Source organism: Rousettus aegyptiacus, unplaced genomic scaffold, assembly GCF_014176215.1.
Source record: "Rousettus aegyptiacus isolate mRouAeg1 unplaced genomic scaffold, mRouAeg1.p scaffold_m13_p_4, whole genome shotgun sequence".
NCBI classification, from domain to species: domain Eukaryota; kingdom Metazoa; phylum Chordata; class Mammalia; order Chiroptera; family Pteropodidae; genus Rousettus; species Rousettus aegyptiacus.
The window spans coordinates 86,952,346-86,979,911 of NW_023416307.1; the positions used below are offsets into that span (position 1 = coordinate 86,952,346).

The window sequence follows — 27,566 nt, forward strand, 5'->3', positions numbered from 1 at the left end:
TGAATGTAAGGTGGTGGTACTAGGATTCTTACTATATTTATTTTTTATTTAAAAAATAGACCTAAAATATGTAAGCCATATGTTCCTATCTGTTATATTTGTATGAAGAATGTTGTGTTATTTTCTGTACTTTGGAGTTATTTCGTAATTAAAAATTTTAATTAAAAAGAATGAGACTAGACCATGTCTTGAATTTTCTTGGATTAACTTATTTTGGACTTGATCATGTATTCTAATGGCTTTATAAAATATGAGAGAATATTTCTATAAGGAATTTTCTATGTCCTGCACTGTCATTTGTTTTTAGACCTTATAATCCTAGAATAGTTTCTTCTAGAGACAGTACAATAAAGAAAAAGCTGTGTCCCGGGAGAAGGAATTGGCTTCTAATTCCAACATTTTCTAATCCTAGATGAACCTGTTTATTTCGTGGTTTTTCATATGTAAAATAATAAATTTGGACTATGTTATGGGGTGTATTGTTTTTCCCCAAAACTCATGTGTTGAAACTCTAAACCTCAGTACCTCAAAGTAAGACTGTATTTGGACATAGGCCTTTAAAGAGAAAATTAAGTTAAAATTAAGATGTTAGGGTGGGCCCTAGACCAGTCTGATGGTATCTTTACAAGAATCGGAAATTTGGACACAGAGACCTCGGGGATGCATGAGCACTGATAAAAGACCAGGTGAGAATATAGTAAGGCAAGTGTTTCCAAGCCAAGGAGGAAGGTCTCAGAAAAACAAACAAACAAACAAAAACCAAAAAAAACCCTGCCAACACCTTGATCTTGGACTTTTATCCTCCAGAACAGGAAGAAATTAAATTTCTGTTGTTTAAGCCACCTAGTCTGTGGTATTTCACTATGGCAACTCTAGGAAGCTAATGCAGACTAGATTCCTGCTGCTGTTCTTTCCAGACCTAAAATTTTACTGTCGTTTTTAAAAGATGACCTCTTTCTCTTGATAGCCTAAAGTCGATGAAGATAATGCTGATAATTTTGGGTTTATCTTAAATAATTTTTTATGTCCTGTTTGTTTATCTTTCTTCCTCTGCCTCTAGATATTTTCCACATGTTGGTAGAAATCCCACTAGCTTACAGCGTAGAACTCTAATATCATACATCATAAAACTTTGCTCACTTGCGTTTTGTGTATTTCTTTATAAGTATATTTGGTGATTCAACTCTGAACTAGTAACTGAGGATTAAAGTATGGATTTTTTCTAACCTCTGTCTTTTCTGATTGTTACTATTAAAATATTGATAGTGTGTGTATGATTAAACTCTTCAAATGTCACCATTTTGTTTCTAAAATTACTCTTCATGTTTTCATTGCCTTTATTAGCAGATACTTCCCATTTCACCCTTTTCACATAATTATGATGAATTATTAAAATCTCAATGCATTTGGTTTTATTATAGGTTAAATGATATTTTCAGGATGCATAAGGAAACATGTTGCATATTTTCATGATGACACAAAAAGCTTACAATAATCAGGATTCTTTGAAGAGATGATTGATTCTAGAATGGAAGTAGGAAATATAGAAAATGAGCCTGGACCATCTTATAGTGCCAGAAAATAAGAAAAAGCTCACAAACAAATAAAATCCATATTGATGAGTGTGTCAAAGGAACACGGAGCACTTTTTGACTTCTTGTTATTCAGCATACTGGACACATTAGTTGTGTTTGCTCTCTCCAAAACCAATGACAAACTGAAGAGTATAACTATCAGTGCCATTGTCATGTCACTTCATAGACCATTCAGCCTCCTAAATGGAAACAAACTAAGTACAGCTTATGTGGGGCGCAACTGTCCTTAGGGTGTAGGCTGAAGACACTATTTCTGTTTCTCCTACTCCCCCTTTAGACTGCTCAATGAAGTGATTCTATTTTTAACCCTGTCTGATATCTTTGATATCTTTGATTTATCTCATACCTTGTTTTTTCTTTCTGATTATTTGTTCAGATTATAAAAAGAACTCTGATCACTTTCAAATTCTAAAACAGTCTTGTTTTAGTAATAGATTCAATCCAGTGTGCTTAATTTGAATTCTTACTTCATTTATAGCTAGCTAACCACTCTCAGCTTTGGCCTGCTAACCCCTGGAAGAGGTGAGGGCATAGTCATTGGATTTTTCTCTCTTTCTCTGCTTTGAGCTTTGCTGCCTCCTGCTCCAGGTTATCTCTGGCTTTTCAAGGTTGGAGGTAGGAAGGAAGGAAAGAAGTTGGAATATATGGGGACATTTCACTTTTCAGGTTTGAGGACATTAGTGTTCTTATTTTCCTCCTCCTATTCATTTCGTTGTTCTCATTCTCAAATCTTCCCAGCACTTTTCCATACTTGGAAATCCCAGCTTTAGTAATTTGTAAAATGAAGGATTTAAGGAAGTAGAACTTTCGGGCCATGTGGACATGGTACCTTCTAAGCACCTGGGAATTTAGGAAAACCTGAGGGAGAAAATAAAGCACAGGGCAAATGGGTTTGATCACTGAGATAGTAGGTTCTTGAGAAAGAGAATGATAAAAGATGAGGAGAGCCAAGAGATAAGACTGGAGGAAAGGAAACAATGGGCGAGAAGAGTAGAGCTTGAGCAAGTGGGCACAGGGTGCTGAAGCTTCACATACTATCCAAACCTGCCATAGTCTGCTCTTGTTAGCTCTGGACTCCTTTAGCTGCTGCCACAGTCCAATTAGCCTTTTGCTTGTTTTCTCTTTGGCAGAAGAGAAAAGATCATGGAATACAATGAGAATTTTTCATTGCCAAGCTTTACATTATACTTCATTTAATGAGCTACAAAATACTTTTTTGCTCAGTTAGAAACAAGGCTTAAATGCAAATTTCCCAGAAACAATTACAATGATTAAAGTCATTTGTACCAAAGTATAAATGTTTAATATAAAATCAGTCTTTGAAATAATAGTAGAAGGAGATAAAGACCACCAGACCTCTGATGGGTAGTAAGGGACAACACCGAACATTAGATGGGATAACGGCCCAAAGATGTTTTGGGGTCCAAGACTGGCTCTTTTTACAACTGCCTTTGGATAAGTAAAAGTGTTTTCTGTAATATATGATATTTTGAATGGGCTGTGTCCTAAATGTTCTGCCTCAAAGTACACAGAAAAATAACTTAAAAGGGACAGTAGGAGCCAGATTCCCCGTGGACTGTAATTCTGATTCTGAAGAACACATGCAGTTGCTCAACAATTCTGGATTCAGAAATGAACTCTCGAGAATTACCAAAGAAGTGCTTCTGAGATAATAGAGCTTTGCTGTGTTCCATCGCCTGCTGGGGAACAGCAGGACGGAGAGTTGGTTTTCCCTCCAAAAGGGCTAAACCTCTAGAACTTAATAATGACAGAACTGAGGCTTGGGTTTTTTTTTTAAGGAAACACAATAAAAATTATCCTGTCATAGTTCACATCACTTCAGGATTGACATTACTTCTATTATTTGTTTTTTATTTAGTTTTCATGATGTTGGTAAATAAATGTCACTTGGGGAATCAAATCTTTATAAGAGAAGGGAAGAAGAGCCACGAGACAACAGTGTGGAAAACTCAGGGATACCTTGCTGTTCATACATAGGTATGTCTTTCAAGAATCTGGTAAGAAACTGCCAAGTACTAAGAATCTGTTTAGGAAATAACTTTTGAAAACTCTCATCCTTTACCTTGGAATATTTCACCTCCAGAATTTCCATGGTTACTGGCTCCCTTATTATTTGTCATTTTATAAAAGAATTTTAAACTTTTAACTGTTTCCAGCTTTGAGACAGGCCTCTTTTAATATTTACTTACCTCATGGAAAAGCTGAACTTTATCACTAGACACAATTTAAGGGACTTTGTTTGTCTTTTGTGCTCATTTGCCTCTCTTGCCAGCACTGCTTTAGGTGACTCCATTGCCTCCATCTGCTCTGGCACCAATTCTATCTTGGTGCCATTCTCAATTATCTTCCCTCCCCCAATCCCCCCACCCCCCTGCTCAATAAATAGGTATGGAAAATGGTGGTATTCCTATACTTTGACATGAGATGAGAATGTTTATGTTTGGTGTGTGGTCCCGAAACACAATTTTTGAAGCAAAGAGTGATAGTAGTGAAAGTGGCAGGTGAAATTTTACTGAGCTCTACTTGATACCCTTTTTGGCAAATACACCATAAAAATCTTCATCCTCTTATTAGTTATATTGGAAGTAAATTCTCTTCACTATTTCCTTGTCTGTATGTGACTTGTTATCTAAAAAGATGATGAGATTTTCATCTGTTATTTAAGGTAAGACTACAACTATAAGAATTGAAAACAACTAAGAAATTGTTATAGCATAATAACAAATTGATGATTTGGAATAAATGCCCAAGATGATAAGTAGGAGTTTTCTTTCTGATAATCTCTTCAAGATTCCACATCTTGTTATGATGACATGGCCTCTTGCATTACATACATTTGAGACAATCATCAAACTAAACAACACAGGCACAAGAATTATATAGAGTGGACCAAATTCTTTGTGTTATAATTGTTACCTGTTTTACTAAAAGCAGTAGGGGTAGAATTATGGTGATGAGTTTATTTAGCTGATAGTATATAAGAAAGAGTAAGTCATTAAGATAGAATTTTATAAGGCGTCTGCTTGCTTGGTTTTTACTTCCTTTGGACAAAAGAATGGTGATTCTAAGGTCTATGTGATCTGTGTAGCTACCTAGAAAGATAATTGTAGAGATTCTTTAATTTCAGATTTTATTAGATAATAAATATATATTTTTTGTGAATAACAGCTCACATTTTCTATACATACAGCTTTTTGTTACACATAAAATTTTAAAATCACTCAGCACTTTTAATTATTAAATGTTTTTTCTTTACCTATTCCCATCCACCTTTAACTCCACTTCACTGTAATTGCAAATGATTTCATGATTATATCTTCCCAGATTTTTATTCAATAGGTCCTTTTTATTCTCTCCAACCTTTTCTTCTGCAAACCATACTAGATGGATGTTGCCTTCCTGGGAATTTTCCTCCCTGTCTTTCTATGTTTGTTCTTTTTCTATTTTTAAACTTTATGCATTTGTGATGTGTTCTGGGAAAATTCTTCCATCTTCTCTTCCAGGCCACTGATTTTTTCTTCAGTTATGGCTATTCAACCTATATATCAAGATTTTTTTGTTGTTTAATTTCAACAAATATAGTATATTGCTTCTTTTTTCCTAATCTATTCATACTTCCTAGATGAAATAGCTGTCTGCATTACTTTAATGATAGTAATTTTATTTTAAATAACGTTTCTGATAGTGTAAGTAATTATTTTTTCACATATTAATTCCTTTTTATTTTTTTATCATGGCATTAATTTTCATCAAAACTCATCAGTATGGTTGAGAATTCCAACTAAACTATCAGTAGCCCGATTGGGAAGAAGGGTGGAATCATCTCCCAAGGGCTTATGCTTTACCTGTTTTCAGTTTGAGTGAAGAGATGGGAATAACATCTCAGCAACTGGTTTTCCGGCACTAGCATTGACCTAGTTGTTTATGATTATCATCACCTATTTGAGTTACTATCATGTCCCTTTGACCTAAACATTGTTCATTTCTGGAGACAAACCCTACTTTAAGCTCAGGGGCTTGATACATAGGGGTAGAGGGTTGCAGAGTCAGCCAGTCTCCATGCTCTCCTTGCAGTAACCAGCTAATTCTGGCAGTAGAACCATGCTGTACATAGTAGTTAAAAGATTGCTTTTAGCATCTAATAATATATTCAGAACATAGTTCCAGGTTATCCATGTCATTCTTGTTAATGGCTGTACAGTGTTCTATTCTATAGATATGATTTGTTTAATTATTCCTTAGTTTAATTTTAATGTTGTTTCTAGTGGTTTGCTATTGTAAACAAATTTTTGACTGGATATTTTTGCCATTATTTTCAAAGAATCAATTCTTAGAAGTATGACTGCTGGGATGGTGTATGTACCTTTTTAGCAATTTATACTCCCATCAACAATATAACAGAGTGTCTATTTTTCCACTTTCAAATCAACTCTATTCTTTTAAAGTTTTCCAAGCTGATATATGAAGAATGGCATCTACCTTGTTTTGATTTGTGTTGCTTCCATTATAAAATGTATTCTTTTTTTTTCTAGTATGAAAACAATTTTGTTATTTTCATTTACATCATGTGACAACTAATTGTCTTGATACTACTTATTGAATAAAACATCCTTTCCCACTAATATGAAATGTCAAATTTTTCATATATAGATTATAATATATATTTACATTATTTCTGAACTCTATTTTAGTCCACTGATTTATTTCTCTGTTCTTGGATCTGTATTAGCCTTTATTACAGTGAGGACATATATTTTAATATTTTGTGGGCCATATCATTTCGCATTATTTTTTTTTTTTCCAAAATGTTTTTAGCTTTCGTATCCACATGTCAGATTTCGAAAAGAAAAAAAACGTCATTTGAATAGGGTCAAGTCTTCCCATCTAGGAAAATGGTATGTTTCTTCCCGTATATCCTTTAGTAAAGCCATGTAGGTTTCTTCTTGTACTTTTTATTCTTCTCCTGTTAAGTTTGTACTTAGGAGTTACCAAATTTTTGTGCTAATGTAAATTTGATTTTTTCCCCTAATTTATTTTCCAACTTAAAAATTATTTTATTCATAAAGAAAGTCTTGATTGTTGTGTATTTTCTTATATGGAACTATTTTATTACTTATTAATTCTGGATTTGTTTTAGAACAGCAAAGGAAACCATCAACAAAATAAAAAAAGTAACCTACAAAATAGAAAATAGTTACAAACCGTATATCTGGTGAGGGGTTAATATCCAAAATATATACAGAACTTGTGCAACTCAATACCAAAAAACTCTTACAAACAATCCAATTCAAAAATGAGCAAAAGATCTGAGTAGATGTTTTCCCAAAGAAGACATATAGATGGCCAACAGATACATGAAAAAATACTCAACATCACAGGTCATCAGGGAAATGCAAATCAAAACCACAATGAAATATTGCCTCATACTTGTTAAAATAGCCATTATTAAAAAGATTAAGAAATAACAAGTGCTGGTGAGGATGTGGAAAAGAGGAAACACTTGTATACTATTGATGAGAATCTAAATTGATTCAGTCACTATGGAAAACAGTATGGAATTTTCTGAAAAAGTTAAAACAGAACTACCATATGATCCAGCAGTTCCACTTCTGAGTATTTATTTGAAGGGAACAAACACTAACCTGAAAAGACATGTGCACACCCATGTCCATTGCAACATTCAAAGCAACCTAAGTCCATTAATGGATGAGTGGATAAAGAAAGTGTGATATATGTGCATATATATAATGGAATGTTATTCAGGCATAAAAAAGAGTGAAATATCGCCATTTGTGACAACACGTGTGGACCTTGAGGGCTTTATGCTAAGTGAAATAAGTCAGGCAGAGAAAGACAAATACCATAAGATAACTTTAATATGTGGAATCTAAAAAACCCACACACACACATGAAATCAGACCCAAAGATACAGGGAACAGATTGATGGTTGCTAATGGAGGCGGGTGGAGAGTGGATGAAATGGATAAAGAGGTCAAAAGGTACAAACTTCCAGTTATAAAATAAGTCCTGCGGATGTACGATACAGCATGGTAACTATAGTTAATAACATGTATAGAATATTTGAAAGTTGCTAAGAGAGTAAGTCTTAAAGGATCTCATTACAAGAAAAAAATTATATGTAGTTATGGATGTTAATTAAGCTTACTATGGTGATCAAATCATTATGTCATATGCCTGAAACTAATATAATGTTATGTCAATTATATCTCAATTAAAAAAATCGATCCAGCAGCTGTGAGGATAATGGACGGGAGGGGAAAGAATGGAGTCATTGCAGCAACTCAGGCCAAATATGATTTTGGCCTGCCGCAAAGTGGTTGTATAGGGGATGGAAGCAGACTTACAATCCAAGGTAAAACTTTGGACTTCAATATCTCTTTTCCTTTTGCTACTATCATGGAATCAATCATGAAGTCTAGGTTTCAACCTTTAGACTTTCTCATCATATTTCTAAAATAATAATTATAACAATAAATAACATTTTGATCACTTGTATTCCCTAGGCATAAAATTCCATCATCTGCAAATAATAGTTTTGTCTCTTTTTTTTTCTAAAATTTAATCAACTAGCAAACTCTTTTCTGAATTTTGTTGAATGAGCTAAACTCTCCTAAGTGTCAGTGACTCTCGGTCATACCTATCTCGCTCCTGGCTTTATTAGGAATGTTTTTAGTATCCTTTTTATATTTTCTCTATTACTCATCTTTTAATATTTTCTGTTGATTTCTAATAAATACTACTTATGATGTTTAGGAAATTGTCTTTCTATTTTTATATTAGAAGCATTTTTTAAATGAGAAATATTTGCCACATTTTATCAGGTTTTCTCTTTCAGGGACTAGTAATATAATTTTACATTAGCCGAGGACATAAATTTAGCTTGATCTGGATTCTTTTTCTGTGTGCCTTGTATTTTTCTTGTCCCATGTGATCTTCAGTAGAACATCTGCTTACATTTTTATCATTATCTTTTATTTAATGCAATTTATTTAATCAGAGTTCACAATGTACTGAATCTTTTTCAATTGATATCTTTTATAAGACCTGATTTTTGTCTAAAATCTCACCACATGCTCTCTGTGGCCCTGCGATTCTCCTCTCTCATGTCTCAGTCTCCCACTTGGATCTATGTTCTCTTTGGCAACTCTGTTCTCTCTGTGGTAGCAGCACTCTCAGTGGCAACAGGATAGGGTGAAATTTTACATCTTCTTTGACAGGAAAAAATACTTCCTGCCTGGTGTCCACAATGAAAATAAATTATCTGCCATGCAGAAATATGGAAGTCATGATATTTCTGATGAAACATTTTTTAATAGTCTCTGGGCTGTCATTGAGTGTTAGGTTTTCAATACCATAGGGGTTACATTTCCATGAGATTTTGAATAATTTGGCAATAAAATGCAAATTGTTTATTCTGTATGTCTATATTTATTTTTTTTACTGTTTATACTTTAGTATTTGTTAGCATTGAGGGATAGTGGTTTATTTGCATCTTTATTTTGCCATTTGTGGGAAAAAAGGAAGAATATAAGTGACTTAGGCGTGTTAAACAAGTTGACACTGTAGAAGATTACAGTTATGATCCTCAGGTTAATTCTTTAAAATGGGACCTTTTCCACTCAAATAAAACTGGATAATTGACATGTCATCATGTATTTTCTTTTGTAACAATATGTCCTGCCAGTACAAACTTTAATGAATAATATTTTATCCTTTGCTTGCTTTGTAAAATTTTTCTAAATTTACTCTCTTCCCTTTGAACTTTTATCATGCTTTTTGTTTTGTTTTTCTCATAATTAAGTGTACTTCATCCTCTCAACCCTTTTTTATTTACTAAACTTTTTAATCTTGTTGTTGTTCTCTGAATTTCTTCCAGTTTTTTGGTGTAGTTTAATAAAGAAAACTCAGAATCTGAATGCTGAGGGCTTTTAAATGCCAAGTAGGGTAGAAAAATTACCTCATGTTTTTACATGCAATAGTCTTAACAATAGTCCAATTCAGTGTTTATTTTTCTGGAAAAAATGTTCATTATTGACTCATTCTTTCTATCATTTTCATTATAAACTTGAGGGCATTACATAAAAAACAGAAAATGAAACTTAAAGCACAGGACGGATTTTTTTTTGATGGGGGAGATCACAGAAGTTGGTATTATGCTGTCTCAAAACTAGCTTAACATTTGTGATATTTGCTATGCAAACTTTGGGTATTAAATCAACATATATTGACAATTATACAAAATTCAAATGCCACCCTGCCTCTACCAGACTTTAGCAGTGTTGTAAGTAGAATCACATTAAACATTCTTATTGCTGATGTTATCATAATTTTGATTTAGTTCGTGCAGTTTTCTAGCTTTTGTCTTTACACTTCCAACTAATCACCTCGTTTCATTTTATTTTTATTCTATATTAAAGTCTATACTTCCTGATCATAAATATGAAGTCAAGGATCTATTATAGCATTTTCTTGTTTGTAAAAAGCTTTCAAGTAGGATCTCACTTGATCCTACAGTGTTGTTCATGGACAGAAAATGAATCTTCTTTTTATATGTGAAAAATCAAGGCTCAAATTATTTAAGAAGTTGTCTTAATGAATAGCAAATGTGACCAATCACATGGATACTCATTAGTAGAACTTAGGCTAATGTATATGTCTTTTCACTTTTGGTTGACAGATTGCTTATTCAAGTATCCAACTACAAGAAAAGTTTAGCTATTATTTTAACTCTGTTTTATTATTGAGTGTAGACTATGTTCACAACATATCAGTGGCAGTACTCAAATGCAGATGAAATGCATATGGGTGACAGAAGTTAAAAAGGAAGGAATAAAGTAAGTCAAGGGAGGAGGTAGAGAGAGTAGTCTGATGCAAATTTTCTCTGGCACTCAATGATACCATTATCATAGGTCACCAATCCAAATTTGATTTTTAAATCTGCATCGTTTAGTACAAATTATGTAAATTATGCCAATGAGGGCATCTATGAATATCTGTGAATTGTGTAACTAATATTCCCAGTTTCTGTGTGTGTGAGATTTGTGCTTGTGTTTGCAATAATGACAAAATTAACCACTGCTATAATAAATATTTCACTCTAATCCCTAGACCTTAGAAATCACATCTCTTCCTTTCTTAGAGACCTCACAATCACCTGGCTGCCTCCATGGAACTGTTTCTTCCTGTAGGACCGGCATGGGCACTGTTCTGCAACTGAGCTCTTTCTATGTGGCTTCATTGCTATATGATAAGCAGCACCAGCCTCTTCCCCCCAACCCCACCCCCATAGTCTTTCAGCTTACCTTTTTCAGTACAGTTTTATTGCAAACTTGGGATCAAAAGAAAAGTCACAACTCATATGAGGTATCATTATGATTTTTAAAAGTATCTACTGATTTGAATTGAAAAAGTCAAATACAGAGCTTTCCTGGAGATAAGTGGTAAAATGCAAGAACAGAAACTTCAGATGATTTAACCTTTCTCTTATTTCTATTTGACTTCTGATCCTATGATGATTCTGTGGGAATATTTCAGAATTGTTGATGCATCTAATCCATTCCTTTAGTGCTAGCATTCTAGCTTTAAATAAGTTATAATTATGGGTCTCTGTAGTATAGAGCAGAGACTCGCCCTCCCTGTGCTGTTCTGGCTTCCGTTTCTGGCTCACTGCCATTTCTCTTGTGGCAAAGACCCAGAAGCCCAGGAACAGAAGAAATACACTATCAGTTCTCATCACACCTACCTGGCTTTTTGCCACTCTCATTGAGAGCACCTGAAAAATAACAACCAGGGTAGCTGCCATTTTATTGACCTGGGGAAAAGGAGAAAGCCAAATGAGCATAGTATTCCTGATTTAAATGCATTCAGTTTGATCCTTCACATATTTCTGAAAGCACATTTTGTGACTGGCACACTGCACATAGAAATGAATAGGAGTTTGCTTCAGATGAGGCAGATGCTCACAACATATTGTGTTAAGGGGACTTTCAGTTGTATGTACAAATAAGCAGTAGTGCAGAGGAAGCATCTATCACCCTAATGAAAGGATCACTCATCTACTTGCTTTAGACCTCTCAGCCCCTTTCCTATGTCAGGAACTGGCAGCTGGCATGGGACGCCAAGCGTTCTTCACAGCTTCACAGGGGGCACTAAGATAATCTGTGGGAACTGGTGCACTGTTCTAACAGTCTTGCACTCTTAGAGTGGCTGACAGCCAATGGCATTAAAGGTATTAAAGGTATAACCCTCTTAAGTTGTGGATTGGCAGGGGGCCATTTTACTAGTCAGTACAGAAACTCACTAGCACAAAGACATTTAAATATAGATAGATACAGATATAGATTAGATATGGATAGATCAGTAGCAAACTTGAATTAAAAGCTGTCATGGTAATTAAGATATCCTTACAGACCAGGGAACACAGTAAGTAGACTGAGAAGTTATTGAGATAATATTGTAATATTGAACTATACCAGAGATAATAGCATTGATTCACCCCAGAAGGATAGTATAAATAATGACAATTAATTATTGCAGAAACTTTGAAAACAAATCAGTGAAAATCAAGGAGACAGATCCGATTGACTAAATGAGTCTATTCAGGTTTTTAGAAAGTGCTGCTGAGTCCTCTGTGGTCACGGTTAAAGGTACATTTGCAGTTCTGCTTCTGCCAGGAGCCTTGAAAAACAAGGCACTTATTTGTTGCACTATTGCGACCTGAGTGTGGACTTTTCTATAACACCTATGCTTCCTTCTTTGCTCATTATTGAAACTTGAAAAACAACAAGGCTGTCAAATAGACACCTGTAGCAACCTCAGGGGGAAAAAATTACCCTTTTGTATTTATTTTGTTTAAGGAAACAACCAGAGGTCTCAGTAATTGAAGTTGAGGCGGGGGGGTGGGGTGGGCCAGGGTGTCTTTAGAAGAGTGACCAGGAGAGATCTGTTTTTCTGTCTCCTGGATAACACTTTCACAATTTGCATTTTCCTTTTCTTGAAATGCACAGAGCACTTATTCTCTGACCTTCATCTCTCTTGTCATTCCCGTCGTCGGTTGAGAAAATGACATTTTTACAAAAGGTCAAGTATTTGTCATGTAAGAAAACTACATTAATATTTCTCAGAATTATGATCTCAAGATACAGAGGCAAAAAGTTAGGTTACCAAATTTTTCAGTTGAGTTTATTTGTATGAACCATAAGGAATGAATCCACTTTATGGATGCTTTTAATTACTTATTTTGAGGCAAATCTCAGATGAAAGTTTCATTCTTCTTTATTCTCTAATCCTTTTGATTCCTTAGTGGCCATTCAGAAGCCTAAGCATTCTCCTTCTGCTTGAAGTTATTTTCAGGACTCAGTGAAGTTATCAGGTAGCCATTTCAAACAAATGAAAAAGACAGTGCCTTCATAGACATGTGCATCTAAGGGAAGATGATGATCCAGATTAGCCAATTACCACCCTTCAATTTTCTTCAGCTCCTAACAAGTGTAAAGATATTTACTTTCTGAGTAATTTAAAAAGACTGCAAATCATTTTCAAATGCTGATCGTTGCATCTATCTTTGTCATAACAGCTTACATGCATTGAATGCTTCCTATGTATACCTGATATGTACTACTTAATGTTTCCTGTGATCTGATGTGGAGGATCTTTTTTTAATCACTGATTTTATTAATAAGTTGGCCATCCTTTTATCTCATACTCACATCATCACCAGTCGTATTAATTCTACCCCCAAGATACAACTCAGCAGTCAATTTAGCTTCATATCTAGGGTCAACATGCTAGTTCAAGGCACAATCATCCTTCACTTAGCCTCTTGCAGTAAGCGTTCTCCTTTCTATACTGGCTCCCATCCAATCTACAAAGTAGCCAGAATTATCCTTTAAAAATGCAAATTGATTCCCATTGCTTATCTCCATAAAATCTTGGTCTGTGAAGTTCAATGAAAGCTGACCCACCACGCCCTGTCTGCTCTGACCCTGCCTGCTTTATCAGCCTCATGTTTTATTATCCCCTCCTTGCTCATGCTACTCCTGGATCATGCTATTCTGGTCTTTCCCTTCTAGAACTTGTCTCACCTTCACATGTGTTATTTCCACCAGGCTGCCAGACTACTACTCCTTATTGAGGTCTCTGCTAAAACATTGCTTCTCAAAGTTTCCTCAACTCACGCATCTAAACTCAGTTTTCTGCTCTCATCACATTATCTATATCTATATCTGTATCTATATCTATGTCATATCCTCTGTCCTTTCGTCAATTGGGTAGATTTTGTCTCGGGCTGTTGCTGATTCATACGTAGGCCTAGTTCTGTCATAATGTTTCACTGTGAATCCAAGATCCTTAACATTTATTAAATACAAAAGAAAACATTTTGGAGCCATTTCTTATGATATGGAGACCAAAAAAGGAACAACGTACCATTGTGCCATAATATTTCATTCTAAAATCCTAGGCCTCAAAGTTCTGTGGGAACCATTCTTGAAACCTCAGATTGTTCCTCCACACCTTGGCTCTCCCATCAGGCAGGATCTAGCTAGTACTGGTACACTAGAATTCCCACCCTTGACTCGCTGAGGCAATAACACTTTCTACCTCTCCCCCACCTTTAAAATGTATAACAATTCTCTCTTGTCTAATTTCTACCCACAAACCTCCACCCATTATTCCTTGGTCTATGCAGACAATTCAGCCACCAGAACTGTTCAAAAAAGCTGTGGGGGATAAATATAACTTACCAGGTTTTCGTTTTGTTACATTTTATTTCTGTGATCATTTTGTCAATGCTTCCTCCTCACTAGACTAATTCCATGATAGCAGAGAGCATGGTTATTATGTTCATGGTTACATGTCCTGCATCTAGCATAGTGCCTGGATCATGAAAATTAATAAAGAAATAGCTCTTGAATAAGTGGAATAACTTGCATGAGATCACACAGCAGTTAGTAGTGGAGCAAAATTTAATCCAGATGTGCATCTGACTTCAAAGGCCATGCTTTTTTTTTTTTTTTTTAATGCTACAAAAGCCATGGCTGATGCAATTATTGCGCAAGTGTATTCAAATGGGCGTATTATGGCCAGGTATGTACTTGATTTGTCTTTTTCAGTCAAGGGTCTGTGTAATATATTTTTATGAGTGCTGTACTTTGTGGCATGGCTCTAAATTAATTGATATCTGAGAGATGTGAACACTAGAGGCCATTATGAGAATTTTTAGATGTGGTTCTAACTTGTATTTTTTCCTAAAAGGGACTACTAATCATTTACCATCCTACCATCTGCCTCTTCTTATCTCATTTTCAAAATCTAGAGTGTGGACAGAAATCCCTGGCATCATAAGACATAATAATGCCCAGTAAAGTTTCTCTTCAAAGAATTGAATGGCAATTTCCTGCGATAGCAAGAAAGAAAAGATTGAAAGACATGAAGTCATGCATACTCTTTAGGAAGCTATTAGATAACCTCCAAGGTTTGCATTCAGTTATATTATCAGAAGGTTCTGTGAAACAGCCATGATAGCAAGTAGCAATGCCCTGGCCTAGCCACTACAAAGAAGGGCACCCTAGAAGGCTCTACGGCTTCTGAATGGCCCAATCCATTCATCATACGAAAGAGGAAGCAGAGTCATTTTTTAAATTAGCTTATTCTCAAGTTATAAATGATAATTCATTTATTTATTTATGTATTTATTCATGATGATTCCCAATATCATTTACTAAATTATAAGTAATACATTTCTGCAGAATATTTACTTACTAATTTATGTTTTGGGTTATAAATTTAGTATATGATATTTTAGAATATTTGGAAAGTACTGGAAAAAGGTATATTTTAAAAATCTCCAAACCTATGGATATCCACAATTACTATTTTGACATGTATTTGTGCATAATGATACATGCATTTCATGGCTTACACATACTCCTAGTATAAGTTATGGGGGGGAAAATGGGCTGCCCTCTTCTGCAGAACAGAAAGAAATTTTAGGATACCAAGATAGTTTTACATGCCTTTTATTCTATGTCAAGTGAAATGCTCAATCTCTATGCAAAAAATAACCTGGAATCTTCTGTCCTCCATTGGATGGATGGAATTTTCATTGGTTGGAGTGGTGCTCCGCCCAAGGCTGGCTTTATTCACCTGGTGATGGAAGGGATATCTGAGGGATCTTGCTTATAGTTGAGCTCCTGGGGTCTACCAGGCTAGTGTCCAGTAAAGAGAGAGGCTGTTACAGTTCTTTATTACTTTCCCCAGGGTCAAGATTGTTAGCTCATTTATGAAATCAAGTAATAATTCATTCTTGCCATTATTTTTCAGTTATAAGAGTCTCTCTATTTATTTAAAGATATATACTTACCAAACAGAGCAAACAAGAAGGATTTGCAAACAAAGGGGATTTAAGGAAGTGATACGAAGACACTACTCATTTTCTCAGTGTGGGGATGCAGCTTATGATTCCAAAAATATGTAATTGCTTTGCCCCAATTTCTCTTATGACAGACTCCTCTTCTTTCTATCTTGAGAAAATAGAAACAAAACAAGTATCCATAATTTATGAAAAACAGTTTATCCAATTTAATTCTTATGTAATACCTAAGATTACGTAGTATATCAGTTTGCTTGGGCTATAATAGCAAAGTATCACAGACAGTGTGTCTTGAACAACAGAAATTAACTTCGTCACAGTCCTGGAAGCCAGAAGTCTATGATTAAGGTATTAATAGGATTGGTTTCTTCTGAGGCCTTGCTTTTTCACCTGTAGATGGCTATGTACTTCCTCTGTCTCTCCTTTGTACATGTCTGTGTCCTAATCTATTCTCATAAGGCCACCAGTCATATTGGATTAGAGTCCACTCTAATGGGCTCATTAACTTACTTCTTTAAACACATTGTTTCAAATAGAGTCATATTTGAGTTCAACATGTGAATTTGGGTGAGGGAGGGCCACGATTCAGCCTATAACACATACATAGTAAATTAAGAGTCTGAGGTTTAAACAGTAGGCTTTATGATGACAAAGTCCAAATATTTCTACTATAGCAAAGCTGCCACTCTGTCACTAATTCTCTTCTCCGCTGTTTTTATTCTGTCTCAGTAAGCAACTCTACCTCCCACCATCCCAGAATGCTACTACTTGCTAGTAAGGTTTTACAAAAATTAAAATCCTTCTCTTGAGAAGATAGAGTGGGTAAGCCTAAGGAAAAGAGGCAGTAGTCATGTTGTGAAATGCTTGAAATATAGATTAAGGAGGTTGTACAATTATTAGACCCAAAAAAAGGCATTTATTGAATGTATACAGGTTATTTACAAATAACTATTAGACTATTAGAATTATTCTCAACTGATGAGAATTAGATTAAGGAGAAAATAACAGAGAATCCTTAGTCCTTATTTCATTTATTCTTCACCATAACCCTGTTAGGTGAACAGAGTTCCTTTATTTTTATCATTTTAGAGAATAAGGAGTTGAAGCTCAAAGAGTTTGTATAACTTGCTCAAGTGGTACAACTAGGACTCCAACCCACTTTTGATTCAGAGTGCAGTGATCTTTTACTTGTACTGGCTGCCTCCCTATTCAGGGTACCCACAGGATGCCGTGTGAAGTTCTGTAGGTAATTTGTAGATTCACCACAGGATATGCTCTCAAAGAACTTCCTTTGTGAAAGATCAAACTATCACACTCCTCACCATCTCCACTCTGTACCCGCCGAAGCCTGTGGACACACCAATGGATATGCATATCCACGTCCACAAAGTCCTATCTTATATTACACTCACGGGAATGCATTTTCTGAAGATGGAATTACTCAGAGGGATGTGGGCAACTAACTTCTATACAGTATGATTGAGAAGTTCACAAGCTCACATCCTCTTTCAGATATGTCTTCACCTGACTGCCAAAGTGCCCATACTTCCTCCTCTTAACTGATTCTAAAACCTCGCCTATAAGGAGAGCTAGAATTTTTTTTTTTTTAAGTGGCTTAACTGTCACTATAACCCTGTTTTTCACTAGTGAGTTGTGAAATCAATTTTGTGAGTCATGACTAGCATTTCAAATATGAATTTGAATAAAATAAAATAGAAAACATCAGAGTGTACTGCTTGAAATTAGAAGAAATATTGCTTTATGAAACTTCTGTGTGTGTGAGCCCACATACTGAATCCTTATGGAAGATGTATTTCTTGATCAGTGATAGTGGAAAAAAGGTTGAGAAACAATCTTTTTTTTTTTTTTTGACAGCTCTTAACACTTTTGAATTGAGTATTCTTTTGATAATATGATAAAAGTTAAGTCCTCCTCCCAAGAAAAATACACATAATTTTATACATCTATGTTTTTGGTACAGTTTTGAAAGGCTTATTCACCATATGAATGTCACCTGCTGGTTTCAAGTTAACAACACTTGCTCTAGTTAAAATGGCATATTTTCTGGAAAGAGGAGAAATGGCCCTAGAAAATTCTTCTGGTTCCTTTTCCTCAACATGTTCCTATTTTAGCCTGAATACATTTGGCATTTCAAATTAAGAGCTTAGCCTAAAGAGAAAGAGAGAATTTATTCAATGTTTTGTTAATAACTTTTTACTAAATAAAATAAAACTGAAGATGCAATGGTGTTCAAGCAAATACTACACTAACTCCATTGAGATTAAGTTCTAAAAGCAGAGAAAGGCAATAAGCAACTAAACGAGATGGTTTCTGATGAGTTTAAGTGTTATGAAGGAGATAATTGGGATGAGGCGATAGAAAAAATTGGAGAGGAGGTGGGAGAGGTTAAGGAAGGCAGTTTATTTGGGCTTGGGGGTCACAGAATGTATTCTTTTATTAGCTTGGATTGCTATACTAATATCTGTGGTCATGCCACCCTTACTGCATTATACCTATCAGAGTACTTTACAATATTTCAAAGAACTTTATGAATATATATTGATTGGTAATTTTCTTTAATTTTTTCAGGATAGATGGAGAAAATATGTCTAAGAGTATAGATTCTGGCATCAAACTGAGCTTGGATCTTTGCTCTGCCCTTTTCTAGCAATGTGGTTGTGGGCAAGTTACTTAATTTCATTAAGCTTCAGTTTCTTCAGGCTTATCTCTAAAATTGGACAAATCAGACTGTTATGAGGATTAAATAGGTTAATAAATGTAAAGAGCTCGCTTGCACATTCCATTTTCTGATATCCATTCCAGGAGTCAGTGGTTTTGAAAAACCACCATTTTATATCCCACAATTTGTGGGTCAAGAACATGGGCAGATCTCAATAGAGAAGTTGTTCTATTTCATTCTTTTTCTGCTTCATCAATTGAAGTTACTCAGTAGTTTTAGCTGGCAGATGAGCTGTTCTGGAGGTGTGTGTGTGTGTGTGTGTGTGTGTGTGTGCGCGCGCGTGTGTGTGTGTGTGTTTGGGGGAGGGAGGGTTCCAAGTGTCTTTATTCATACATCTGTCATGTGGTAGATATGACTGGAAGGCTGGGACTGTAGAATAGAGCTCCTATGTGTGACGTCTTCAGCAGGTTCTCTCAGAATAATCAGATTTCTTAAGTGGAGATTCAGTGCTTCATGAGATAGTGTTCTAAGTAAGAGGAAATAAGCGGTGATGGTTTCCTAGAGGCCAGGTCCAGAAACTAATACAGAGACACTTCTGCTATATCCACCTGGTTAAAGCTATCACAGAACTAACATTCAAGGAGTTATGGTCCCTACCTTTCCATGGAACAAATATCAAAGAATCTATAGCCGTCTTTAACCTGCCACACAATGCACAGTACCTAGAAAGTACTAGATAAATTGAAGTTTGTAATTTGTTATGTTATACCTTTTAAAAATTCTGGTTATACATTTATTCCAGATTGTTATAGAAAAATCAAATTTCGACCTTGTTTTTTCTTTACTTTCGCTTTGCTTTTTATACTTCTTACATTAACCCTCATCAGTAGGAGATTTAAAAACTGGTGTAGCCAACGCAGACCACTGAGCATTAACTGTGTGACTTTCCCTCCCGTGATAGCAACGGGTTTTATTTGTGCCACAAGTCATACAGAACTTGGTTTCAGTTTACTCATTGGTAGCCCATAATCTCACTAATATTACCACACAATTGTGTGTGTTTCCTCTCCAGAGGCCAAGGGCCTAGATAAAAGGTGATACCTTAGTACATTAAAATTTATTAGTAAACAATCAAATTTTCCTGGATGCATATACACTTGACTGAACTCCAGGCTCTTCTTTCTATCCTCGACCCCAATGAAATCTTCCAAATTAAAAGAGCAGAAATAAAAAAGCCACACGAAAAGTTGAACAAGTTCACATTGTAAAATTTCTTGTAAAAGCGTGATGATTGTGTGGCATTACTCTAAACAGACATTTCCTGTAACCACTTACTCCCAATAACGAATCAGCAGCTTAATAGGGGCTCTGCGTTCTTATCTATTGGATTGGCTGTCTAATTGAGTTATTTATTTGCTTTGGCCAACTCTGCCTACCCCGCTTTCCTTTTTATTTAATTTTTCCAGATTTAATACTGCCAGAGGTACACAAGTGCTTTTTTTTTGTTCGTGAAGCTCAATGTCAATTTCAAGGCAGGTCCCTGGAGCAGTGAGCATTTGTGACTGGGTCATATATTTCCCTGAATTTGTTACAGCTTTTGAGATATATGTAAGAAGGATAAAACAGATAAGCCAAATTGGTTTTTAAGACAAGGGGCACCTACAAATGGAGTACTATTGACCATGAAAATACAGCGTAACTATTTTTTTGAGAAAAGATACATTTGATCATTTTATCCTATGCCTTGAAACTAAAATGTCTCTGTCCTGCTTTTAATAATAAAAAAAATTATCATAATGTAAGTCATTCCCATTCCCTTCAACCACACCCCTACTTACCCAGCCTCAGCTGTTTATTAAGTAAATTCTGTTTTGAGGTCATTATTTTCTCCAAGTTTCCCAGAATTACCACTCCCCCATCCCAAAACTGTTTTAATTGTGTTGCAAGGCTACTTTGTAAGGGATATTTGCTAGCAGAAGTATTGATTCAGTAATGGAGTTGCAGTTCAATTGTGGTGACAAGAGGACTGATTTTTTTTTTCTTTAAGGATCATCAAGCTATGTAGACTCCAGAGGATAAAATTTGTACATGAAATCACCTGATTTTACTTGCGCTGTTTCTTTTTACTGCTTAGGTAATACACTTGCCTTAGCAGTTTGCTCAAAGTTCACACATTTGCACCTTTGAATAGCTTTCAAAAAGAAGGCCCTCATTCCCTCTTTGGAAAAGAAAAATTGCCTTCTAACAACTAGGAAGGTGTATTCCCCCAAGACCATCGGTCTTTTCTTGTGTGACATTATCATGCTGGCACTCCTACAGACTTTACCTGAAGCACAGTGTGGTGAAAAGAGTTCTAATTGGAAGCCAAGAGTACTAGCTTTGGTATTCGCTTCTGCTCTTCACCAGTTGCTTAAATTGGACCTGTACTTAACCTTTCTGATCCTCTTCTTTCTCTGTCATTTAAAGCAAGAATGAGGAACTACATGATCTTATGGGTCTCTTTTAGTTCAAAAGACAAAGGAATAACATGCGCAAAATATTTAGCTTTGGCATTTATTTAGAATGGGTAGTGTCAAATGTAACACTTAATTTTTTTGTTTGTTTTAATGTACTCTTTGATGTTGATTTAAATAATTTCTTTTGTTTAATTTTTTTAACCAAAAGCTGCTTCCGTTCTCCTTGATTCTCCCAATGAGACACTCCAAGAACCTTGCACAGGGCGTGACCATGGAAAGTGTTGGGCTGATTTCCGAGCTGCAGTCACCTTCACTCTGCATGGCAGCATTTCCAAGCAAACTGATGTTCACAGTTCTCCTTCTGGCAGCAAACTGCTTGGCCACAGGGTTCGTATCAGTTCTCTTTTTTCCTCAACACAGCACTTTCCCAGTTCATGTAAACTCTGTGTTAATTATTTTGGCCATTGGCTGAGAAAGAAGAAAAGCTCACATTTACTAAATCAAGAATGACAAAGTGGATTCAGAAGCGTTCTCTCTACAAAATTGTTTACACTCTGGAGCTAATGTAGACTCTGTCTTCACTTCGATGTGTTGCCCAAAAATATCGATTAATCATTTTTCTTTATTAGCTTATGCCCGTTGGTAGTATAATGCATTTGACTTTTCTTCTGTCTTCGAGGAGAGCGAGATGCTATAAACTGAGGCTGATAGTGTCAGCAAAAGGATCCCAGCAGTTTCTAGAGTTGAAGAAACAGATAATATAATGTTAGTCTCCTCTAATAAAAAGTATAAATGTTAGAGACTGGTGGTGTTTTCTCTTTTCGTACTTATGAAACATGCTGTAGTGAGGTGGAAGACACTGGGGTTAGAATCTGAAGATTCTAATCCTTCTGTTAGTTCCACAATGCTGCCTAAACATTTTCTGTGCCCTTTAAAGAAGGACAAGAGGCCAATTCTAAGACGTGCACAAGTGTCAGAGTAATATAAGTGTCTAGGCAAAGGAGAGAATCCACATGGGGTATTTCCCTCTAACTCCTTAAAGAGTGTGTATTTTTAGTTGCAAAGGAGAGATTTAAACTGCCTTTTTAGGTCCCAGTTGATAAGCATAGCTTTAGCAGTCTGAACTCTGGCTCCAAGTATGAAAAGAATTGAGTGAGTTTGCTGTTTTCTTCTCATGTTGCACACTGGATTTTATTATTCAGTCAACACTATGGGGGAGAGAGGTGCCTCACAGCCCCTAGGATCATACTGTCTTATTTCAAAAAAACAGATCAAACTGACGATTTTTAGTCCAAACTCCAAATTAAGGAGAGAAAGGAGTTTATTGTCTTAACTCACGACAGATGAGTACTCGTCCTTGCACTAACCGTGGCAAAGGGGTTTGGTAAGGAAACGCATATCGGAGTCCTGGGAAGGTCTTCCCACCACCTCTTCACCTCCTTCTCCACTACTGTGAACCAGGGAAGCCATTCAAGCACAATTACCTGAAGACTTTTGGCCTTTGTCAAAGACCTGAACTTTCATGGCCACGCCTATGAAAGTAAAACCCAATATATGTTCTTAATTGATCTGTCTTTTATGTGCTTGTCAAGAGAGATTTTTCCTTTATTCAAAAATAGGAAAGTCTCAACTTGAGGACAAGATTTACTTCTATTACTATTTCTTTGCATTTTAGGCACTGTTTATTGACTTTCCACTGTGGAAGAGGAGGACTTTGTGCTCTTTAACACTCAATATCTCAACTATACCAACAAAACACTCTTAGCTCCTCCTCCATATACAGCACTCTCATAAAACACATTCCCTATGCCCATTGTATAGTTATATCATAATTTTACATAGAACAGTAATTACTGTTTTTATTATTATAAACATGTAAATGTTATTTACAGTAGAACCATATAGAATATTGTGTCAGCCAGAAGAGGATAATCCATGTCACATAATGAACAATGCCAGAATCCCAGTGGTTTTGCTCAAAGTTGACTCCAGGATCAAGGTACTGTCCCAGGCACTTGTCCTTCGTGCATTGACCTAGCAATCCAGGATGTGGTGTACCAGCTAAATAATTTCTGAGGCAAAGGACAGAGAATGTAGTAGAAAATCCAGGGGCTTTTTATTGCTTCAGACCAGAAGTGACTATATACCACTCTTGCTCACATTTCATTTACCCAGACTAGTCACCTGGCTTTGTTTAACTGCAAGGGTATTAAGATGTGGAATTCTCAAGAAAAGAAAAGAAAATGGGAGAATGGGATTATTGGCGTTTACTACATATGAGATTATTTTAAATTTTTTAAAACTTCCTGAAGTTTGTTATACTTGTTTTCTTATTTTGTATGCTTACATATACCAGTTCTTCTTGACAATAGCTCTTCTTTAGCATTTTTTAAACTTATTTATTTTAATTAGTTTTAAGTATACAGTACATTGATTAGACATCTATATAGTTCATAAAATGATCCCCTAATTGCTCCCTCCCTTCCCGACCCTCCACCTAACCAGCATATTAATGCTAACTGTGTTCCTGTTCCATGCTCCCCATCCCCGTGACCATCCATCAGCTATTAATTTGTACTTCATCTCACTCTCCCAGCCCCACAACCTCCCCTTCCCTCTGTCCATCACCAAATTATTCACTATATTTGTGAGTCTCTTTTTGATTAGTTCTTTTTTATTCCTTAGGTTCCGCATATATGTGCAATCATATAGTGTTTATCTTTGTCTGACTCGAATACCTTGTAGGTCCATCAAAGCAATATCTTTTCCCATCCCCTTTCTTTTAGTCTGTGTGTCTTTTAATCTGAAGTGTCTTCTATAGGCAACATATGTAGAGGTCTTATTTTCTTATCAATTTAGCCATCCTATCTTTAGAAATATAATTGTTACTATTATTATTCCTGTTTTTGACACATGTTTTTTCCTTTTAAATAAACTCCTCCAACATTTCCTCTAATACTGGTTTGGTGGTGATAAATTCCTTTAGCTTATTTTTTCTGGGAAGCTCTTTATCTGTCGTTCAACTCTAAATAATAGCTTTGCTGGATAAAGTATTTTTGGTTGTAGATCTTGGGTCTTCATCCTGTTGAATATTTTTTGCCAAGCCCTTCTGTTCTGCATAGTGTCTTTTGAGAAGTCAGCTGCCAGTTTTATGGGTGTCCCCTTATAGGTAACTATCTGTTTTTCTCTTGCTGCTTTTAATAATCTTTCTTTGTATTTAACCTTTGGCACTTTAATTATGACATGTCTTGAAGTGGGCCTCCATAGATCCCTGGTTTGGGATTCCCTGAGCTTCCTGGGGTTTTATATCCATTTCCTTCACCAGGCTAGGGAAGTTTTCCATCATTATTTCTTCAAACAGGTGTTCATCGTCTTGATTTTCTTCAGTTATCCTGATCAGATGGATATTGGGACCCTTAGTAGTATCCCATATGCTCCTTAAATTATTTTTATAGTCTTGGCAACTTATCTCTTGCCATTCAGATTGAGTGTCCTTGGCTTTCCCATCCTTTAGATAGGGCATTTGATCCTTTTCTTTATTCACTTTGTTTATTTCTTTGCATATTCTATTTAATATACTTCTCACCTCAGATAATGTGTTCTTTATTTCAGATTGGTTCTCTTTTATAATTTCCATTTCCATTTTAATGTTTTTTTTTATCTCTTTGTTGAAGTTCTCACTGAATTTATCTACACTTCCCAAAAGTTCATTGAGCATCTTTATAACCAGTATTTTGAACTCTGCATCTGTTAGATTACTTGACTCTATTATATCTGAATCTCTGTTCTGTTCTCTCATATGGTTTCTGCTTCTTTGTCTTCCCATTTTGGCTGCCTTTCCACCTCTGTTTCTATGTACTAAGCAAAGCACCTATGTCTCCTGGTCTTAGTGTGTCCAGTGCCACAGTCCTGAGAGGGGTTCAGGTGCAGACCAAATTTAGCCCCCGCCTCTACCCCTCTGGGGCCGCCTGTTAAGATTCAGCAAGCAATCCACAGATGCTGTGCTTACAGTTTCCTCAAAAACTGAGGCCAGCTGCCTCCAGTGTGAGTCTAGGTGCTGCTCAGCAAGGAGCACCTGACTCACTGGGGAGATACTTGGATATGGCTTGGGTGGGGCCACGAGTTTGGGGAGGGGAGGTTTGAGGAATCCTCTGGGCGGACCAACCTCTGTTATCCAGTTTGATGACATCACGGCTATGACAGCTCTGTGTCCATGCACTAGGAAGGGAGAGTGCTCAATAGGGAATAATGGATACTGCTGGCACTTCTGTACAGAGAGGGTCTCACCTACAGCCCTCACTCTGACAACTCAGTGTTCCCCTGTAAGTCTCAGGTGACCCCTGCATGCAGCCGAATCGACACTGGTGCTCAGAACAAGCAGATCCGTCACCTCACAGACTCGGCCCCTTTAAGAGGTGTCTGCTGCTGCCACAGCGTCCATCTCATTCTCATTCAGCCACTCGAGACCAGGCAGCCCTGCATCCTCACCCCATCCTACCTTCTGCCATTTCGGAGTGCTTTCTTGGACTTCTCTCGAGTTGTATGGTTTGCTCATCAAGATCCTAGGCGATATTTCCTTGCTGCTTACTCCTTGTTTCTGTCACCACTTTGATTTGGTCACCAGAGGGATGAACAGAGCCTCTATCATCTATGCTGTTTTCCCACACCCTCTTTAGCATTTGACCAGCCCCAATCTGTACTGGTTTTCTGGATATCAGATTATATATATATTTTTTAATTTTTTCTACCTCTCACTAATTTAATCCCAGATATTATTAATTTTCGGTTTATGTACTCATTCTAGGGGAACATGTCTTTGGATTACCTGAGAAAGAGTACACTGGAGGTAAATTTTTTAATAACTTACATGTCTAAAAATGTCTTTATTTTATTGATAGTTTGGTTAGATATGCTAATCTAGCTTGGAAAGAATTTTCTCACAGAATGTTAAAGTCATCATTTTGGGGGGGGGGGGGGTTGTATCCAGTGCTTCTGTGGAGAAAGATAAAGAATTTTTATTCCAGATTTCTTATGTCATCTTTTTTTTTCTTCTGGAATTCTTATAGAATCTTTTCAGAACATGTATTCTGAAAGTTCACAGTGATATATGTGTGTGTCGTTCATCCATTGTGTTGGCCACTCACTGAAATCTTTCAATTTGAGAAATTTTCTTGAAAATTTTAATTATTTTTTTCTGTTATACTTTTCATATCTCTTATTTTGTAGATATTGTACTTCCTATTCTGGTCTTATAATTTTCTTATATTTTACATTTTATATTTAATTTTAAAATGTTATCCTTTCACATTTTTATTTGATTTTTTAATTTGTACAATAATATTTTAAATTTCAAAGTTCTCTTTCTTGTTTTCTGATTATTCCTTATTTAGAATTAGCAGGTCTTCTTTCATGAATGAAATGGCTCCTCTATTTTCTCTGTTAATAATGTTAATAATGTTTCCCTATTCCCCTCCATGCATAGATCTGTTGCCCTTAAGTTGCCTTTTAATATTGGCTTGTTTTGGCTTGTCTTTTACTTGAGAGACTTTCTTCAAATGTCTGGCGATTTCCATATGTACATATATAAAGGCTGGGCATATAAAAAACTGAAATGTTTGTATATATATATGTGTGTGTGTGTGTGTGTGTGTGTGTGTGTGTGTGTGTGTGTGCGCGCGCGTGTATGTATATGTGTGTTTATGACTTGTTGATTGGAGATTTAATTATAAATTGTTCTTATTAGGCTATCCCAATTGGAGGTTGTAAGTCAATATGTTTAGATCTTTTTTATTGTGATTAGTTTAGAATTCTCCAGTTAAAATCCTTTTCCTGTCTGGATGATACTCGCATCCTCAGAGATAAGAAGAAAGAAGTGGGGATTTCTATATAAATGTATAAATGTTTACTTAGTTTCTCTGTTTTTAGTATAGATTACAATATTCAGATGTCTGGTATTGGAATCTGCCAATAAAATGTTTTTCTGCAGGAGGTGAAGCTGGCACATCTTTGGCTCAGCAGCATGGAAGAGGAAGTTGTGAAGTCAAATTACTTCTCAGATAAACTCAACTAATCCACCTATTCTTAGCCCACATTGCTGTCAACTACTGCCACATGTAAATGGTCTCCCAATTTACATGTTTTTGAGAGTGTTTGGAGCAAATTGAATTATTTTTCAGATTTACTCACTGCTACTTTAGGATTTAGCTTCCTGAAGTCCCTAAATCATTTGTTACTCATTATGCTTTTCCAAATTTTGTGGCTATATTTACCTTATGTATTGTTTTTCTTGTGAATTTAAGCTTAAAATATTTATTTGACTCTTAAGATTTTTATTATGAAATGTTAAAACATGTACAAAAGCAGATATAATAGTACAATAAACCTCCATTTACTTATCACTCAGCGTCAACAAATACCAACAT

The 27,566-nt window shown here is 35.8% G+C and overlaps 1 long non-coding RNA gene across 1 annotated transcript; it reads left to right on the top strand.

The window, feature by feature from the left end:
* The first annotated feature begins 3,424 nt into the window (after positions 1 to 3,424).
* On the top strand, positions 3,425 to 27,387 carry LOC118601761. Its single transcript, XR_004950579.1, has 3 exons — positions 3,425 to 3,593; positions 25,949 to 25,990; positions 27,131 to 27,387. It is a non-coding gene; the product is annotated as an uncharacterized LOC118601761 (long non-coding RNA).
* Positions 27,388 to 27,566: the final 179 nt, after the last annotated feature.